Genomic DNA, 21795 nt, shown 5'->3' with positions numbered 1-21795 from the left:
CACTGCCAAACCAGTCTCTCTCTTGTCACTGTCACCTCCTCCACCCTGACCAGTCTCTCTCATGAGTCACTGTCACCCCTTCCCCCAGACCAGTCTCTCTTTCACCAGTCATTGTCACCTCTTCCCCCTAAAGCAGTCTCTCTCTCTCACCAGTCACTATGAACTTCCACCCCCAGACCAGTTTCTTTCAGTCACTGTCTTCCCCCACCTCTACCCCAAGACTAGTATCTCTCTCCAGAAGCCACTGCATGGTCAATATTTTCCAGGCAAGGCTGTAATGAAGAGGAGGGCCTGCAGTCTGCACATTCAAAGCCTTTAAGGTCTGCTGCTTTTATCTCTGCCCTGTCCTGTCCCAGACTCCATAGTTTGTGTGTGTGGTTATGTGTGTGTGTGTGTATGTGAACTGCAAGCCTACCAGTGCCTTGAAATCGGGTCACCTGCAGGCCTGCCGCTGCCTTGAAATTGGCTCTCCTGCAGACCCCGTTGGCAGATTCATCTGTCCCCCCCCACCCCACAGCGTGAGACCCCCCCTGCCAGGCCAGCCTGGCTGCCTCCCCTCTAGCAAGCTGTTGAGACAAGTGGCCAAGCAGGCAGCAGCATAGGGGACACAGGAACAGCGGGAATCGAGGTTCACTCAGTTTTGCTTGCCGTCGTTGCAGCTTTTTTTTTTTAACATATTTGCTTGATGATCAGCGATCCACGAGGGCAGGCTTCGCGGCTGCCGCATAGATAGATAATCAAATGTCGCTTGCAAAACAGGCAGCTCTGCACAAGCACCACCGAACTACATCTAGCACACAGGCACCTTGCTATAGCCAGGTGTCAAAGCATGAGGAAGGCGGCAAAAGGGTGAGCCTGTCCGGCGTCTACGCCGCAGTGAGGTTTCATGCCGCACTTTTTTTATTTGGTAGATGCGTGCAACTGGTTTGGAACACCAAGGATAGTGTGAGTACAAGGTTTTCGGCAGCTGCGGTAGGGCAGGGTGAGGCAGACACCAAAGGGGCACTTTGAGAGGGGCTTTTTTTTGCCACCTCAAAATGTTGCCACCTGAGGCAACCACCTCACCTTGCCTCATTATAGAACTGCCCCTGACAGAACTGCTGTGACTTGATTCAGCCCCAGGGAAGTTCCTGTGGGATTTGCTATGTCCTGACAAACTCAGTTCACCTGCTGCTGTAAAACCTGCCTGTTCCAAATAAGGTTGAAGCTGGATTTCAGGGCCCATAGGCTTAACCTAAGTTGCTCTGGACTCAGAGAATAGCGCTCCAAGAAAAATAAAAGTTTACTGAATCAAATGTCTTCAGTTTCGGTAAGGTGACAGTGGATATACATTACTCAGGAGCTGAATCCATAAGGTTACATTTCAATCCACAAAACACAATTCCAGGGTCCTCTTTAGTTGGTATTAATAGGTTCTCTTAGTGGATAACTTTAAGATTTCTCTGCTCTCTGGGACAATTCTTTGCAAATGAAATCCACTGCTCTGATGCCGTTCTGCACTCTCTTGTCTCCTGGTTGGGTTTGAGTGGCACTCTTCTCCTTGTAACTCCATGAACTCTACTGGACTCTCCTGCAAGGTACTGGATGGGCACTCTCTCCTCCTCTCTAGTGTTATTACCGGAAGGGCACTCTCTCCTCCACTCTGATGTTATTACCAGATGGGCACTCTCTTCTCCTCTCTGATGTTATTACCAGATGGGCACTCTTTCCTCCTCCTCTCTGATGTTATTACTGGATGGGAACGCTCTTCTCGTCTCTGGAGTTATTACTGGATGGGCACTCTCACCTCCTCTCTAGTGTTATTACTGGATGGGAACGCTCTCCTCCTCTCTGATGTTATCACTGGATGGGCACTCTCTCCTCCTTTCTGGTGTTATTACCAGAAGTGCACTCTCTCCTCCACTCTGATGTTATTACCAGATGGGCACTCTCTCCTCCTCTCTAGTGTTATTACCGGAAGGGCACTCTCTCCTCCACTCTGATGTTATTACCAGATGGGCACTCTCTCCTCCTCTCTGGTGTTATTACCGGAAGTGCACTCTCTCCTCCTCCTCTCTGATCTTATTACTGGATGGGAACGCTCTTCTCTTCTCTGGTGTTATTACCAGATGGGCACTCTCTCCTCTCTGGTGTTATTACTGGATGGGCACTCCCTCCTCTCTAGTGTTATTACTGGATGGGCGCTCTCTCCTCCTCTCTGATGTTATTACCAGATGGGCACTTTCTCCTCCTCTCTGGTGTTATTAACTAATGGGCACTCTCTTTTCCTCGCTGATGTTATTTCTGGATGGGCACTCTCTCCTCCTCTCTAGTGTTATTACCGGAAGTGCACTCTCTCCTCCTCCTCTCTGATGTTATTACTGGATGGGAATGCTCTCCTCCTCTCTATTGTTATTACTGGATGGGCACTCCCTCCTCCTCCCTAGTGTTATTACTGGATGGGCATTCTCTCCTCCTCTCTGGTGTTACTACCGGAAGTGCACTCTCTCCTCCTCCTCTCTGATGTTATTACTGGATGGGAATGCTCTCCTCCTCTCTATTGTTATTACTGGATGGGCACTCCCTCCTCCTCCCTAGTGTTATTACTGGATGGGCATTCTCTCCTCCTCTCTGGTGTTATTACCGGAAGTGCACTCTCTCCTCCTCCTCTCTGATGTTATTACCAGATGGGCACTCTCTCCTCCTCTCTGATGTTATTACCAGATGGGCATTCTCTCCTCCTCTCTGGTGTTATTACCGGAAGTGCACTCTCTTCTCCTCCTCTCTGATGTTATTACAAGATGGGCACTCTCTCCTCCTCTCTAGTGTTATTACCGGAAGGGCAGTCTCTCCTCCTCTCTGATGTTATTACCAGATGGGCACTCTCTTTTCCTCTCTGGTGTTATTACCAGATAGGCACGCTCTCCTCCTCTCTAGTGTTATTACCGGAAGGGCACTCTCTCCTCCTCTCTGATATTATTACCAGATCGGCACTCTCTCCTCCTCTCTGATGTTATTACCAGATGGGCACTCTCTCCTCCTCTCTGGTATTATTACCAGATGGGTACTCTCTCCTCCTCTCTGATGTTATTACCAGATGGGCACTCTCTCCTCCTCTCTGGTGTTATTACTGGATGGGCACTCCCTCCTCCTCTCTAGTGTTATTACCAGATGGGCACTCTCTCCTCCTCTCTAGTGTTATTACTGGAAGGGCATTCTCTCCTCCTCTCTGATATTACCAGATGGGCACTCTCTTCTCCTCTCTGGTGTAATTACCAGATGGGCACTCTCTCCTCCTCTCTGGTGTTATTACCGGATGGGCACCTCTCCTCCTCTCTGATGTTGTTACTGGATGGGTACTCTCTATTTCTATCTGATGCTATTACTGAATGAATACCCTGGCCTTCTTTCTGGTGTTTGTACTTGATGGGCACTCTCTCCTCCTTTCTGATGTTAGCACTGGATGGGCACTCTTCACTCTCGTCTGTTCTTTTCATAATGATTGGCAGCAAATACACTAATTGAACTGATTAGCAAAAAGCTACTTCTTCCTTGAAAAATCACACTGCTAGGCCACTGTGAGGTTAATTAATTAATTTCTTCTATTTATATACCGCTCGATTCATGTCAGACTCCAGGCAAGTTTACAGAAACATGAAACAAAATACATAATAAAATTTCAGTACAACATACATAACACATGCACTAACAGAAAGTACAAAAGTAACAGAATTGCATTACATTAAAACTCAAATTCATCTTAATGTTAAAAATAACTGAAAGCAGTCAACAGATTGAAAGCTCATTACAATTTTTAATCCCTGTTATTCCAAAGCTAAAATACAATACCATGCTATACTACATTTGCAAAAGCTCATTTAATCTGTTATTGCTCAGAACTCACTGGATTTTGAGTTCCATAAGACTTGACCCCTATATGCGAAGGTTTTTTCCAATGTCTCTTCAGCTTTATCTCTTTAAGGTAACACATTTTCTTGCAAAGACTGTATATTCCATGTTGGAACATTCGCTGAATGCTGTTCTGCTAAATACTTTGGGGCCAATCCAAGTAAGGATTTATAAACTAAGCTAAGAATCTTAAAATCTTTCCTAAAAGAAACAGGCAAGCAATGAAACAACCTTACTACAGGGGAAATATGATCTCTGGACTTCAACCCCTGGAGGATGTGAGCAACTGTGTTTTGAATATGTTTCAATCTATGTATTTGTATTTTAATTATAGCCGCATTCCAGATTGACAGCTAATCCCAATGAATTCAAGAAAAAACTGAAAACTTACCTGTTTAATAAAGCTTTCAATAATCAGTAATCTAATTTTGTTTAAATATATACCAGACCTGATGTACTTTATGTATTTAATTTATTGTTTGTCCTAAATTTTATGAGCGTAATGTTGTAAACCGCCTAGACAGGCAGATACCTACCTAATCGTGTGGTATATAAGAATTTTAAATAAATAAATAAATAAATAAATACAATAATCTAATTGACTAGTAATGGTAGCATGCATAAGAGTAGCCAAATTTTCTTGAGATAGATATTATCTCAAACAGTAGATCTCGGTAAGCTGTAAAAAGTGGGCTTGTACAATTTTTTAAAATTCTGGATTGGCAGTTTAACCCTGAATCCAATATTACACCCAAAATCCACGCAGGTCCTTTTCTGGCAAATCACCACTGGCCAAACATCAGAGAAAAAGGAGAGACAATAGGAATGGAAAGCTTCAGACTCACTGTCCTTTCCTCCTTCAGAGATAGGGATAAGGATCACAAGTCTTCCCCTTTCGGACCTTGCATTGTCTCACCTGGCAGTTCTCAGCCCATTCCTCGAGACACATCTTGCCAGTTAGGTTTAAGGATATCTATAATGGAATATGCAGGAGATGGATTTGCATGCATAAGAACATAAGAAAATTCCATACTGGGTCAGACCAAGGGTCCATCAAGCCCAGCATCCTGTCTCCAACAGTGGCCAATCCAGGCCATAAGAACCTGGCAAGTACCCAAAAACTAAGTCTATTCCATGTTACCATTGCTAATGGCAGTAGCTGTTCTCTAAGGGAACTTAATAGCAGGTAATGGACTTCTCCTCATTGCATGAAAATCTAACTCAATGACTTACTTACCTCATGCATATTTATTTATTATGGATACCCTGAAAATCTGACTAGTGAGGTGTGTCCTGAGGACTGGATTGAGAGCCATTGCTGTAACCCAAGGCACATCGGCTACCTTGCTGTCTGTGTGTCCTTCTCCTCTCTGACTCAGACTCTTCAGAACACTCATCCCTAAAATAACACACAGGAATGAACCACTGTGGCATCTCCCTATAGGAAATTGCTTGGTACATGGTTCACTCCCGCTACCTACTCTCTCCAGCTGCTTCAATACATCCTCTCTATGACAGACACAATTACCTGATAGGGATCGAATGGGTCTTTATACATATTTGCTGGGCAGGTTTTGAGATAGCGAATTTCCTGCCATGATATTGTCTTATTTATGTTACCAAGAAATTCCTGTGCCTCTGCTGCATTATTTAAGAATTTCTGCTTGCCATTCAGCATAAGTGTAAGTTTTGCAGGGTGCAATAGGTTAGATTTCATACATCTTAAATTTGATTCTTTTTTTGAATTTCAGAAATTATTAGCTCTCTTCTTCACTGTTTTGGATCTCATATCCAGTACAATAAGGATTTTCTGATTTTTGTAAGCAAAAAGCCTTCTGATCCTGAACTATTATTCGGTCTCGATCAGGAAACCAAAGCAATTTGAAAAGAATTGCCCCGTGGTTTAGCCTCATCAGGAGACTTCGGTGTGGTCTACCCATGGGCTTTTTCAGTTTCATACTTATTGGGATATGAAAGTCCGCCCTCTGTGGAAATCCAAATAGCATTAGGTTAGAATGTCCTTCTCTGTTCTTGATCTTCTAATTTCTCTTTCAGTGAATTTAGCTATCTCATTTTTGGAGAGCATTAGAAGTATCTTTCAATATCGTGCTACCTCTCCTGCTGACCAAGTACAGAGCTCAGTCACTTCCCCCTCAGTTTTGTTCTTCTTAATCTTTATTTCAGAGATAAAGCTTCTAATTTTTGCAAGCAACATCTTGAGATTGGTTTGCGTGCATACCTCAGGTGTTTCACGTGCATGTTTTGCAAAAAGAAAACAGGACAATGATTGCTCCTTCTCGTACCAAAGAAGAAGAAGACGCTGCAGATGATTCAGTGGAGAAGAAAAAAGAAGGCAGAGGATCCGCAGACAAGCGCTGAACCTACATTTTAAAGAAAAGTCTTGATGTTCTTGTTATTTCTTGCCTCTGTTATGCCCACAGGAATGCATCTCCAGGTTTTTTAAATGGAAGTCAAAGGGAAAATAGGGTTGTGATATGGAATTGAAGAAATGCAGGAAAAAAAGGAAGCATATCTCTTCTGTATATGGAAGGATTTCTATATGTATATATTTGTAATAGATATGTCCTAAACAGATGAGCCATATCATTCATATGTATGTAATATCTGTCTCCTATTTAGGTTCATCCTATACTTTAACAGCATTTTTCTTTACCTCCTTCCGAATTTTTCCTAGAGTTAACTATAAACCAATCTGATGGAAGTTGGGCTGATTGGGCCTCAGGTCTTTTTTCAATGTAACCAATTATGGCGTAGCTCTGAACTGTGTCTTTCTGCCCTGTGTACTGTGCATGTTTGTCATACCTGTGCTATGTGTATCACTGGCAACATCTAGCATGTGCTTCAGTAACTGAAATACCTTTCTTTAGGCTCTGGAAATGGCTTCCTGTTTTATTTTCTGCAGGAAACCCTGGGCCAGCTTTCTGTGTGCATTGTTGCTTTTCTGGGCTGTGGGAACAGTGCTCAAACCTTTCCCCTGTTTGACATTTTTTTTTTTTTTTTTAGCTGGACAGAGAATGCGTGTTTGTGTAATCCGTGTGTTCAATTAAGAGAGACGCATCTGTTGGGTTTATTTAAGATTGCAAGGAAGGGCTGCAAGCCAGGAGCATCTGCTCAGCTTTTTGTCAGTGGTTTGTTTTCTATAATTTGCACTACAGGGTGAAGATTTAGGGGGGCTTTTTATTTCAGGATTCCATCTTGAGTGTTTTTGTTTTTTTGTTTTTTTTTTTTAAATCAACGGTAGCCAAGGAAATGGATTAGGATTTGAAGCTAATTTTGCTTAGAGTATAATAAAGATGAGAGCACAGCATAGACTCACAAACAACACATGTAGGTAGAGGGAAGGAGAAGCAGGAACAGGCAGCACAATACATTTTATATCCAGGCAGGACAGAGATAAAAGGGAGAGTTCTTGCTGGTATTAGCAATATATTGCTCTGATTTATCATAACTGCCAGGCTCTCAGCAAAAAAGCAAATTTCTTTTCAATGGCGTTTTTATCCTGAAAGTTAGCGAGTGTTCCTGTGTTCACACACTAATGCAACAAAAGCATGAGAAGGAAATGAGAAAGGGGACACCTAATATAAAGGGATGGAATGGGTAAGAGGAGATAAGGGAGTGGAAAGGAGCGGAATACAGGACTAATGTTGCTTCAGCTTTTTCAGAACTGAAATACATTTCAACTTATAGGAAGATAGAAACATAGAAATGATGGCAGAAAAGGACCAAATGGTCCATCTAGTCTGCCCGGCAAGCTTATGGTAGTATCTGCTGTGCCGTGTAGGTTAACCCCATGCTTACAGATTTCCAAGATGGTAAAAGTCAGGGTCCTTGTTGGTTGCTGTCTGATTCCAGTTCCCCTTCTCACCCTGCCATTGAAGCAGAGAGCCATGATGAAGCTGCATCAAGAGCATGAAGGCTTATTGGTAGTAACCGCTGCATCAGCAAATTACCCCCATAATTATTTGTTTTCCCAGATCGTAAAAGTCGGGGCCCTCATCGGTTGCTGTCTGAATCCAATTCCCCTTTTTACCCTGCCATTGAAGCAGAGAGTAAGGATGGAGGTGCATCAACGATATCCAGGCTTATTGGTTAAGGGTTGTAACCGCCGCACTAGCAAGTTACCCCCCTGGCATTCCTTTCTTCATTTCCATCCTGTAGCCTTTAGGGATCCACAGGGTTTATCCCATGCCCCTTTGAATTCCTTCACTGTTTTCGTCTTCACCGACTCCTCCAGAAGGGGCGTTCCAGGCAAACACCACCCTTTCCATGAAGAAATATTTCCCGACATTGGCTCTGAGTCGTCCTCCCTGGAGTTACATTTCGTGACCCCTAGTTCTATTGATTTCTTTATGTATTTATCTCAAGTGCAGAATTAACATAAGAGCAGTGAGAAGAGAAACCATTTTGTCAGAGATGGGTAGGGACCTTAATTTTCTTTTTTATTGTTCTTTATTTGTCCTGGGAATTTATCAAGGTTTATTATGTCACGAACAAAAAACAGGAGAAAAACCAGTTGAAAAAAAATTATTTTGGTAGACAGAAGTCAGAACTATAAAACAATATGAAGCAGATTCTCCCATCCACCCCCTTAACAGCATCCTCATTTCTACCCCCCCCCCCCATCCCTTGCCTAGCATGTCCCTCTCACCTCCTACCCCATCCTCCCAAGAATCTGCCTTCCCATCTACTCCCCTACACTCCAGCAGCATTCATCCTTACTGGTGGCAGCTCCAGCTTCTCCTCTGACCCTCAGCAGCAGTTTACTGAGGCTCCTGCACTCTGCAGCACTACATTTCTGCTTTTGTGTAGAACCAGAGAACTTGCCAGGAAGTGCTTCTGGAGGACAGGGCCTGCTTCAAATGCATTTGCAGCACCAGACAGCAGGCATTGTGATTGCTTCAGGAGCTGAGGAGGCGGGACTTGAAACACAGCATGGGCAGCACTGGAGGGTGAGCACTTTCACTGCTGGGGAATGGGACTTGAAACTCAGCATGCGCTTTGGCCCTTGCTGGCTTCCATTAGTGGCTGGAGGCCTTGAAATGCTGCATCCGCAGCTCTGGAACAGCGTAAAATTAGGGTGAATATTGGTTTAAACTGATTGTCATCTTTGGAAAAATCTGGGAATTATGGGTAAGCATTGGTTTAAATTGAAAACGAAGGCCCCCGAGAGATGGGTTGTTAACCCTTACTTTTCAAGAAGGCCTTGAGTTGTTAGTTGTTTTTATAGATTAGAACATTTCATTCCAAAATATAGAAATGTTTTTTTGGCGTGGCAGTTTCCTATTCCTTTGGTCTTCCACTTCTGTAGGATGCCATGCTTGTTAATTTACAGTTACCTGGGGGTTGGGTTCCCATATTGTTATGTATCCCTCCCAACTTAGCTCAGTTCTGGCCACAAACCATGGCTCCCTCCGAGCTCAGCTGCCCTACACTTTAAGTCTGACCTCTAAGTATCAACATTGAGTGATGGCTGAGACTCTCCCCAGGAGCTGTGAGCACCACTTCCATAGCTTCCTCAACCCTGGTTGACCCTCGAAGCAGAAGCCAAGCCTGGGAATGTAAACGAGGTCTTCTGCATGGAAGTGCACAGCACGTGCCACTTGAGCAGCCCAAAAAATTATAAATATTGCAAAATGTGTGAAAAATCAGAATAAAAAGTCTACATATATCCATATGCATATTGTATATGATATGCACTGTAATGGGAAATAAATCCCTTTTTAGTAAAGAAATATCAAAAGAAATATGCTAGCCTTCCAAAAAAATGTCAGCTAATCTAATTATACAATTTTAGTCATCATTTAACTGTGATAATGATTTCTGTAGCAAATATGTGGTTGTGCTTGGTATGACTGGTATAGTAAATGATGGTGGAGAAGGACCAAAATGGCCCATGATTTCTGCCCAGATGAGATTCATTCGTTTTAAGTAGATGTGCATATAAATTCCCATGTGCACCCCAACACTATCTCCTCTTCCCCCAGGCCTCTTTACCTGAGCTCACAATCCTTTTCTTACCACTTTCCTCCAGATGTGTCCTCGTCATGCTCAAAATGTGGTACAGTGATGGCCTCCATCACCACCACTAGCAATCCATTTCAGACCATGCCATCTTCATTTTTGTTTTTTACAAGCCCTATATTTAATCCAGCATCCAGGTCCCCTTCTGTCTACTAGTTAATTTTGTGATAATCTCCACAGCCTCCAAAGTTAGTAAGACCATTGTAAAAGAATATATCCAGGCTCCTTATGTTCATTGACATTTGTGTTTTAGCCAAGGGCCCCTTCGTGCACAGTATCCAAGTGCACAGTATCCAAGTCTTCTTGGATGAGGAGTGTAGCATTATTACTGCTGTTACCACTGCTCCTTGCAAGTTGCGCCGGAACTTCATTACCATCCTTATGCCTCTAGGGATCCTGACTGTTTATACCATATTATTCTGTTACTGTTTTTGTCTCCACCATCTCCTCCTGGAGTCCATTGCATGCATCCATCACTCTTTACATGAAAAAATAGTTTTTTATGTTGTATCTGAGGCTACCTCCTCAGAGCTTCTTATCATGACCCCTAGTTCTACAACTTACTTTCCTATGAAAAAGGTTTGCTTCTTTTGCATTATTACCTTCCAGGTATTTAAAAGACTCTATCATATCCCCTGTCTCTCCTCTCCTGAAGGGTAGACATACTTAGGTCCTTCAGTCTCATCTCATGGCTTTTGATGCAGACAGCACACCATTTTGGTCACCTCTAGCCTCTCTGTATTCTTTCTGGGATATGGCCTCCAGAACTGAACACAGTATTCTAGATAAGGCCTCTCCAATGACCTATGTAGGGGCATTATCAGCTCCTTTTTTTCTGATGGTAATGTTGCTCCCAATGCACCCCAGCAACCATCTGGCTCTGGCCACTGCCTTATCGTACTGCCTCACCTCCTTGAGATTGTTAAACACTATCACCCCAAGGTCTCTCATCTGGTCAGTGCACATTAGGAAGAGGAAAGTAATGTTACCTCTGTACTGGTATCTGGTGAGATCCCACCCCGAGTACTGTGTCTATTTCTGGAAACTGTATCTATGAAAAGACATTGATAATGTGTAAACAATTCAAGGGTGGGTCACCAAAATGATGCATGACCTGCTCCTTAAGCCTTATATGAAGAGAATGAAGAAAATAAAGATGGACTCTTAAAGAAAATAGAGAAATATGAGATATGATGTAAACATTCCAATATCTTTTAGATTTCAATAAGGTACATAAGGCAGAATATTTCATAGAATTACAAGCCCCTGATGAGGTACATAAAATGAGGGGGCGATGGGGAATTCCCTATTGTGTAAGGGACAACTCTTCTATTTTTTGTGAGGGTACTTCCAAATTGGTCATGTTGATGGTGACGTCGACCTGATGGGGACAGCCTGGTTTTAACACCACTTTCCCTTACTCGTTACTATATGGACAGGGAGGACATCCTCTCACTCCACTCAATGATCTCTGACTACATCCACAAATCCAGGCTGGCTCAATGATGAACATTGACACACTGTATTAAATTCCAAACCAAACTTTCAACTTTATTTTCAGGTACAACCAGCCAGCCAAGAGCTGAGCTATTTACATGGATGAGAAGGAGTTTCACAATATACAGAACAAATCAGAAAATCATGGGCCTCCATACAGTGAATAAGTACAATCACTGATTACCTCAGGGAATCACCATGTTATTTCTTCACTACCCTCTCTCTTCCTCAACCCTGAGGGAGGGCTGGCTGGTTTTTCCTTCAGGCATACCCATTTCAAAACTCTCATCCAATGGGCACACCAAGACATTAGCACAGGGGTGGCTTGGAGTTGGCCACCCCTGCAATAGCACAAATTTCCATGACAGTTACAATACACTATCACTTTTACTAGGGCACTGATCTCACCCCACAATGGTCTTAGACCAGGGCTTCCCAAACCTGTCCTGGGGACCCCACAGCCTGATGAGTTTTCAGGTTATCCACAATGCATATGCATGAGATAAATTTGCATATACAGAGTCCCCATGCTATGCAAATTTATCTGCTTCTCCACCAGCTACTTCTGCTTCCTCCCTTAGACTTGAGTGATTCGCTTCTCTTTCCTCTCATGAGGCCACGAGGGTTACTTCTCCTTCCTCCACTGAATATAAATTTAGGAGGAGGGGGAAGAGGTGATTGAGATGCCCTATGCAACTCCCATAATTTCTCCTTGCTTTTATTTATCTATGTATACACACTGAGTTTGGGGATATTCTTGGCCAATAAGAAAGGTGCCTCAGCCCTATTTTATTAGTTTTCAACCTTTTTTATGCCATATAAATCAAGTCTCAAAACGTACACTACATCTGTTTTATACAGTGGAGAAAGGTAACCTCTTACCCTGTACTTGCCTTTGACATTTTAAGCAAAAAAATCAAACTGTTCAGCAAAAGCTTAATTTAATTGTAAAATCACATGTTTTTATTATAATCTGCTTAGCATAGTTTGTCCATCCAGTCTACTACCAAGGACGGTGCAAGAGCATTAGGTACCTTAGGCAAATCTTTAACTTTGCACCCTCCACTGACTTGCCTACTGGCAGTTGCTCCAGCACAGCATTCCCTCCTGCAGCTCTGGTATAACGCCCACTCCTGTGGTAGCGGTGGCTCCTACACAGCATCCTTCCTCTTTCTCCCCCAGCTCTCTTCCCAGCATCTGCCTACCCTTTTCCAGCAGTCGTACTTTTTCCTCCTCCCACTTCCTCAGTATCCATCCTCCTTGCTGCTCCCTCCTCCTCAGCAGGTGTCCCCCTGAAGCATCTGCTGCCAGGGCCTATCCTCCCCCTTCCTTTCTCTCTCAGGTTTGCTTAGCAGTGGGAGCCTTTACTGATGCTCCCTGACACCATGAGAATATTCAGTCTTGGGTCGGCACTTCCTGCTGCTGATCTCGGTATGCACGAGATGAGCAGCGGGAAGCATCAGCCTTTGAATTTTGAACATTCTTGTGGTGCCGGTACAGAGTGGTGGTTCCCGCTTCTCAGTCTAGTGGCTCTTCCATCTCTTCAGCTGGTGGACCCTGGGGATCCACGCCAGCTATCCGGCTTGTGCCAGCGGCTGCTTCATCTTTTCAGCTGGCAGGGCCTGGTGATCCTAGCCAGCTATAATAATGCTCAGCCTGGTGGCTGCTCCATTTCTTCAGCTGGTGGGGCCTGGTGGTCCCCACAGGCTCTGCTGCTTGGTCTGGCTGATGTTCCTGTGACTGCTCTGCAGGCAGTTGACAAGTAGCAATTTTACCATCCCCCCCCCCCCCCCCTCAAATTTTGATTTTCTAAGTGACACCTAATTTGTATGATAGCTGGCCCTGCCATCTACTCAGATTGAGATTCTTTCTTTCTGGTTTTCTATCACTTTGGATGGATCAACATATAAATTCCCATTGCATAAACAAATACCAGCTCCCCCTCTAAACCAGTCATTTCTCCCCCTTTTCCACCCTCCACATTGCCCAAAGTATGTCCTTCTATTTCATTTGCTCCACCATTTACCCCCATTAATACTTTATCACCATCCTCTTGTGTCTGTCCCAAGCATTTTTTCATTCTGTCAGTTTTGGTTGCCATGACCTCTGCCAGAAGGCTATTCTAGGCATCAACCATCCTCTCAGTTAAGAAATATTTTCTAATGCTTCCTCTACGTCTTCCTCCCAGCAGCTTCATATCATAAGCCCTTGTCCTTGAATTTCCTCTTGTATGGAAGTTTTCAATTTCCTATACTTTGAAGTCTGTCAAATGTTTCCATCATGTCCCGCCCCCCCCCACCCTCCCCCATCACCATTGCTTCTGTCCTCCAGCAAGTATATTTTGAGTATTTTTTTCTATGTAGTGCAGGCTTTATATAATTCTAGCCCTTTTCTGAGCCACTTCAATAGAACAGAACACAGTATTCAAGGTGGGGGTCTTACAAGTGACCTATAGAGAGCCAATATTACTTCTTTTTTCTTGCTAATAATCGGGCCAATACAGTAAAGTTCGCGGGAGAACGGGCGAACGCCCGCTCTCCAGTGCGCGCGATTCTCTATCCAAATGAGGCCCGGCGATAAAAACAGGCAAAAGGAGGCGCTAGGGACACTAGCGCGTCCCTAGCGCCTCCTTTTGGACCGGGGCGGTGGCTGTCAGCGGGTTTGACAGCCGACGCTCAATTTTGCCAGCGTCAGTTCTTGAGCCCGCTCACAGCCACGGGCTCGGAAACCGGACGCCATCAAAATTGAGCGTCCGGCATTCCTGTATCAGCCCGAATATCTTTACTTATGCAACCAAGCATGTTAAGCTTTCTCAGTTGCTTTATTATATTGACAGAGTGTCTACTTTGAGGTCATCTGAGTTGACCACTCCTAGCTCTGGAATTTGTTGCCAGAGAATGTGGTTAGAGCAGTTAGTGTAGCTGGGTTTAAAAAAGGTTTGGATAAGTTCTTGGAAGAAAAGTCCATTAACTGCTATTAATCAAGTTGATTTAATGAATAGCCACTTATTACTGGCATCAGTAGCATGGGATCTACTTAATCTTTTGGGTACTTGCCAAGTTCTTGTGGCCTGGTTTGGCCTTTGTTGGAAACAGGATCCTGGGCTTGATGGACCCTTGGTCTGACCCAGTATGGCAATTTCTTCAGTTAGATTTCTTTCTTGACAGCTTCCATTCTTTGCCTTCTAAATAATGTTTGGCTAATGGATTTTTGCATCCCAAATGCATAATTTGACACATTTACAAATCTCTGATCATTCTTCCACTTTTTTGTCAACTTCCCTTTCATCTCTTCCACCCCCTTCTGGCTGGACTATCCTGTTGTAGATTTTAGTATCATCTGCACACAAGCATATTTTCCCTAAGGAATGCCGCTATTAATAAAGAGATTGAAAAGAAGTAGTCCCAGTACCAATCCTTGGGAAATCCCAATGATCACTTTATCTTCGGAAGCATGGATGACATGAACCATCACTTTCTGTGTCCTGCTGCTCAACTAGTCCCTCACCCAATTTACAACCTTTTGGCCTACTCCCTTACTGACCAGCTTTCCAGTCTTTTAATGTGGAACAGCGTCAAAAGCCTTAATGAAGTCCAGCAGATACACATCATAATTACTAACTTTCTGCAGAGAAAAATAGCTAAATTAAATACAAGTGAGAGATTTCTGAGCCCCAGCACTGCTGTGGTAATGCTTCAGCATTGCTGTTGTCTACTATTTATTCACACTATAGGTTCAGCCACCCTGCTGCCCCAACAGTGTAACATTGTCATCTCTTTTCTCTCTGCCTTGTGAACTGGCTGTGTAGATTAATTGCTGGCGAGAGGTGAATAGATGGATAATATAGAAACTGAAGTCACAAGATGGCATTACATCCTCAAACTTTTGAGCCTTGTGCCACTGTGGGAACCATCTATACTACTTTTGCAACAGCCTTGGGTATACATTTTGACAATATTAGGTGGCAGTGTACAAACTGCTCAGTTTGATTGACTATTTTTTTAATTTTTTTTGCAAATATCATTATGATAAGCAGCCAATATGGGCTGCTTAAACATGTATTTTTGTGTATTAAGTGTTCTAGTTAGTACCTAGGATTACTATTACATAATTTATGGCTCCCTAGTTAGGGCCCAGTTCAACCTTTCAGATATGGTTCATGATGGAACTTCATATGCTGAAGAACTCTGAAACTGATTGGCCAATTTGTTTTCTTTCCCCCAAGAAATGACTCCTTCCCCCTCCACAGGCCCTTAAGTGTGTTTGACAAATAGCTATGAGATGACCCATCCCACATTTAGGGGCCTACATATGAAAGGTATATTTAGATTAACATGCACACTAACAGGGGCGGATTGACCTATCGGGGGAATCGGGCTTCCCCCGGTGGGCCGGTCACTCCTGTCACGTGATTTTTTTTTTTGTATTATAAAGTTTCCAAAGTATTAGGGGGCGCCGCGAGCAGTGGTATCCCGAGGGGAGCCAATGCCCCGGGGCGCAAGGAGGCTCATGCGGCCGCTGAGCAGCGACACGTATATAGCAAGCAGATCGGCAGGGCCGTGGTGGAGCTCACGTCACCACGGCCCGAAGAAAAAGATCGTGTTTAAACGCGCTGATGCTCCTCCTCCTTCCTGCCTGTGCAGCCCCGGAAGTAAACGTTGCCGGAGCCGCGTGGGCAGGAGGAGCATCAGCGCGTGCAGAAGAGGAGCAGCGCTTATGGGCCGCCGCGAATCATTGCAGCGGCCCGAGAAGAGGAAGAGGCCCGGTAGCAGGGCCGCCGTGGCCCGAGAAGAGGAAGAGGCCCGGTAGCAGGGCCGCCGCGGCCCGAGAAGATCAGGGCCACTGCAGAGCCCATCCTGCGGCGACCCGTGAAGAGGAGGCACAGAGGTGAGAGAGAAGCTGAGGGTCTGTAGAGGGTGTGTGTGTGATTGCGTGTATGAGATGAGTTGAGAGATTGTGTGTGAGAGTGAGGACCTGAATGTTTGCAGAGACAGCATGTGAGAGCCTCTGTGTGTGTGAGAGACAGCATGTGAGAGTGAGAGCCTGTGTATGAATGATTGTATGAGAGACAGCATGTGAGAGTGAGAGCCTTTGTGTATGAATGATTGTATGAGACACAGCATGTGACAGTGAGAGCCTGTGTATGAATGATTGTATGAGAGACAGCATGTGAGAGTGAGAGCCTGTGTGTATGAATGATTGTATGAGACACAGCATGTGACAGTGAGAGGCTGTGTGGTGTGTGTGTGTATGTGTGTGAGAGAGAAAGCATGTGAGAATGAGAACCTGAGTGTGTGTTTGAGGGAAGAAGATGGAGAGAAAAAGAAAAAAAGACAATATAAAAGGAATTGGCAAAAAAATAAGAAAGGGGAGGTGGAAAAAAAAAAGCCTGTGACCAACAGATTAGAAAACTAAGATCAGCCAGCAAAGGTAAAAAAAAATAAAAAAAATTACTTTTTAGTGATTGGCACATGTAATCTTTGGGAATGTGCAAGAATAGCACTTTCTCTATGCGGATCTCACAATGTACAAGATTAGCATGGAGAAAGTGGAAGCCCACGGGGCCTGCATAGAGGAGGCAGCAGAATGGGCTTCAGTGTCAGTAGCAGCAATCGGCACCTCCCCAATAGCCATGTGGCAGTAGTGACAGTGGCAGCAGAGGAATGAGAGAGGTTCCGAGGTTGTTGGCAAAAGAAAGAGAGGGGGGTCTGCCTTTAGTGTGTGCATGTGTATGAATGGGACTCTGCCTGGGGGTGTATGTGTGTGAATGCATAGGTGCCTGCCTGGGGGTCTGTGTGTGTGAGAATGAATGTGTGCATGCCTGAGGGATGGGGAGAGAGTGGTGTGAAAATGAATGGGAGCCTGCCTGGGGGTCTGTGTGTGTGTGAGAGCATGAGTGTGTATGAGAAAATCCAAGGGAGTAAGAGTTTGTGTGTGGGTGTGTGGAGGGGGAATGTCTTAGAGCCTGAGAGTGTATCAGTGAGAGCGAGACGTTATGGTGGGTATAAGAGCATGAATGTGTATGTATGTGACAGTGTATGTGAGAGAGAGAATGGACATGTGAGTATTTGTGAGAGAGAGAGGATAACCTCCTAATCCTCGACAGGGTGACTGGAAATAAAGAGCTCCCACAGAAGGGGACAGCAGGGGCTTTTTAAAATCCTTATTAGTTTTAATTATTGAATGTTATTTGATATATGTGCTGTTTTGAAATATTTTATTAGTGTTTGGGACATTGTAAAAAATGTATATGATTTTAATTAATAGAAATTCTATTTATCAGTAGTTTTAAAATATTCTTTTATTATGGTTTTACTATTATAACTGATGCTTTATGTTTCTTGATTTTATTTGTATTATGAGGAATGGTGGTTCTATTTTTCTATTGTTAATACATGGAGGCTGGCTTCTTGGAGTTTCCATTTCAGTTTTTGTCATTTGTGCTCCTTCATTTTGTATTCTGTATTTGGTGAGAGTTTGTGTTCTGCATGCAAAGACTGAGATGAAGCATTTTTTTTAGCATGTGGTTTTCTCTGTAGGGATCTGTAGTAGCTTGGCCTGTTTTGTTTTCCTGATAGGAGGTGTACTGATATTTTAGATTCTGGTGTAATATTTGTGGTATTCTTTTTCATTGGTGGGGTTGTTATTCTTTGAGTGTTGGCAAATAGTACTGTGTTGATATGGGAGGACCATACCGAAATATAGGGGTGTGTACATATATATGTAAATTATATGTAAATTATATTGTATATGTAATTGGGTACCCATGGGCCAGTATGGAGAAAAATCCTCCGGGCCACTATTTTCCCACAATCCGCCCCTGCACACTAATGCATGCATTAAATAGTGCTGGAAATACAAAGCCCCTGACACAGGGCAAAACTTGTGGTTTTTTTTTTAACACACTTGTGAAGCACATTAAAAATGAACATCCCTGGATACAAAAAACATTAAAATCACATGGTTTGACCTAATTAATAACTAATATGCTATGCACAAAATCTTCACTAACAAGACTTATATAACATCATTTTCAGCATGTTTACGTCCTACTCTGGGGGCTGTAATTAAGTTCTAGCAGTAATTTAAGGAGGCAGAGTGGGTAGGGGACACTGAAGAGGTCTTCCCTCAGGCTATCCAGCCTCTTCATTTTGGGTTACTTACCACAGAACATTTTATAACATTTAGATTCAAAGCACGCTCGCTGTAGTATAGTCTTTTCAGTGTACATATACTCTGCATATAATTAACTTAGTACATTAGGCACTAAAATCTAGTGTACCATGCATACCCCAAAAGTGTGATAAAATCAATTTTAATGCTCTTTTTTAGTACAATGGTCCCCTAGGACCTTAGGGGTCAATTTTAAAAGGGGCGTGCAGTTCCCGACGTGCGCATATGGACACGATTATTTTATAACATGTACATATCAGCGTACGCATGTTATAAAATACGATATCTGCACGCACATGCATGCCGGGTTTTAACATCCGCACGTGCATGCGTGAGCGGCCTGCGACTTGCGCGTGTAAGGGGAGGGAATTTTCTCTAGTACGCATGGCAACGCGATCGAGCCTTTGCTCAGTTCCCTCCCAGTCCACTCCAATTAAGGAATGGACTGGGAGGGAACTTTTCTTTACCTCTACCTACCCTTCCCTCCCTTTTCCCCTCTCCAACCCCTAAACTAATCCTAACTTCTTTTTTTTTTTTTAATTTCAATACTTACTGCTCCTCTGGAGCAGAAGTATCTTCTGCGTGCCAGCTGGCTGCCAGCACGTGCTTCCCCGGGACAGTGTCTAATGGCGTTGTCTTGGCCTGGCCACCTCTTTCAAACAGGTCAGCACTTCGACGCGTTATCGGGGAATATGTGCATGGCCCCCGACATTTACGCGTGCGACCCTTTTAAGATTTGGGCGATAATCAATAAGGTGTTTTTTCCCTTCACATAAAATTGGAAAATTACCTTTTTTTAAATTTTAATAAGGCCATTAATATTTCTTCTTCTATGCCAAAGCAACAGGGTTTCTTTGTGGTACAACTCTGCACACATGGCTTATGAGTGTATATATGGTACACTGGAATGGTAATTTTGAAACAGCCATGCAGGCACACATGTATGCACGTTTGCCGGCTCGCATCCAGAGACACGTCCATTTTATAACATATGCGCTTATATGCACACCCGTTATAAAATAGGCTGGTCACATGTATATGTGTGCACAATTTTAAACGGACATGCAATGTGCAAGCAAATGGCACATGTATTGCACAAGTAAAGGAATTTTATAAGGGATGCATTCTGATGCCATAGCTAGTTTTCCTAGTTCAGGGATAGTTTTCCAAACCCCCCTAAATTTATTATACTCCCTTTCCTTCTGTTAACCCAAACCCTTAAAACCTCACTAACTAGCCTAGATTTTTTTTTTTTTTAAACTTACTCACCATCCATAGCAGTAGTAAAGTTATGCGGCTGGAAACTCCAGGGGCCCCTGTATGCATAAGATTTGTGTGCATACCTATTGGTTTTCCACCAACATGCCCACACCCTGCCTTTGTCCCACCCCTTTTTTGGACTTTTCATTTATGCGTTTACCAAGAGATACGCGCATACTCTGTCAGCTTTTAAAATCCACTCAGGCTGTGGCGGTCCGACATATTCATGTACCTCCTGGATTTGGTGCGCAGTGGATTTTTAGAATTAACCTATAAGATTTCTTTGATTGACAGCTTGGTATATGTGGTGGTATCAAATCAATAGTCCATTCTACAAACAGGAAACTGACAACAAACTTCAATTGCAGGAAGATATTTTCATTGTTTGAAAAAAATAAAATTCAAACTTTGTTGCCATCACATTAAAAACATGACATAAGAAGAAATAAAACATTTACACTTCTGTCTTGATTATAAATATACATTATATACAAAATAATGCTATAAAATGTAGAAAGTTCAGTGCTTTTGATTTTTAAATTATTGAAATACTAAGACTTCAAAATAACAAGCAACAGCAAAACCCCCAACCCCCACCCCTCCAACATATTATTGATTTCCAAAAGTCAACATTAAAGTCTTGTAAAAAGCTCCTGTGTGGTCAGTGGAAGGTCAGTAGTGGATATAGGCACCAGCTCATCTCCACCCAAGTCAAGGCTACACATGGACCAATTATCACAAGGACTTGGAGAGACTATCAAGTGTCCTGCAGTAATACAAATCTTGGCTTTCCTTATTAGAAATATCATTATTTCACAGTTCCGTGCAGTGAATCACTGGCTCTTAGCATTTTCTCAGCAGATTCTCATTTTCACTTTAATTATTACTGCTGTGTGCATATAGACATCTATCCTGAAATGGGTCAGTTGATATCAGCATTGTGTCATCGGAGTCCATTATAATTTTGGTCTGAGATGGACAGTTTAACCAGTCGTGTGGCTTGAAGGCCAGTTCCTTAAGCAATTTACTATAGGGTTAGAAACATCTGGCCTAGTTTTACAGACAGCTTCATTATAGACCTCACATATACATTCAATGTGTGCCAACATGGATTTGGCACAGCCCATAAGCGATCTAAGTAAGAGGGTGCCCTTTTTCATCAATAGTCCTGAATAGGTTTTAATGACATATTTGCACCAAGTTCTAAACTGCACCTCTTGATTAAAGGAGCAAGGTCCTGTCAATTTCTTTCAGGCATGGATGGTGTTAGAAACCATTAAAAGGGACAGACAGCCCTACTATCCTGTTCTGAGATTGTCCCAAGCAGTCAGTCAAAGCAAAAATGAAGATGCTTCTAGGCCAGGTAATTTAAACAGCTCTAACTAGATGGGAGCTGAAGGACCACCAAAAAAAAAAAAAAAAGAACACACACAATGGAAGCCAGAAAAGAAAAACAAAAAAAACTGGAGCAAAAGCATGGATACCCAGCAACATTAAAGCAATAACTGGGTTGGATAAATTATTTCCAGTTTACAGTGGCCTCCAGTCTAGAAAACTAGTCTACAAAATACAAGTCCTAAAAAAAAAAAAAAAGATGATTTAAAAAAACAAAACAAAAAAACTGTATACAATCTTCAGTAGTGCAAAAGGCATGAAAATAGCAGAGATGGTCCAGCATGTGCAGGGTCCAACCCCTGATTGATGTGAAACGCATTATAAGGCTTTCAATGAAGGTTTGCATGACAGTTGCATTAATTACAAGCATGGGTGAGGAAGGAAAGGGTACAGTAAAGAGATGCATCAACATCCCCATTCCCTCCCTTTATAGAATGATTTCTCCCTTGGCTTCCAGTGACTTCCTGCAATGAGTCCTAGTGCAAGTGGTGACAGCTCAGGAGAAGAGCTTGTTTAGGTTTCAGAAAACAGAAGTGTAAG

Source organism: Rhinatrema bivittatum, chromosome 4, assembly GCF_901001135.1.
Source record: "Rhinatrema bivittatum chromosome 4, aRhiBiv1.1, whole genome shotgun sequence".
Classification (NCBI taxonomy): domain Eukaryota; kingdom Metazoa; phylum Chordata; class Amphibia; order Gymnophiona; family Rhinatrematidae; genus Rhinatrema; species Rhinatrema bivittatum.
The sequence above is the reverse complement of the archived record's forward strand: the minus strand, read 5'-3'. Positions refer to the sequence as shown.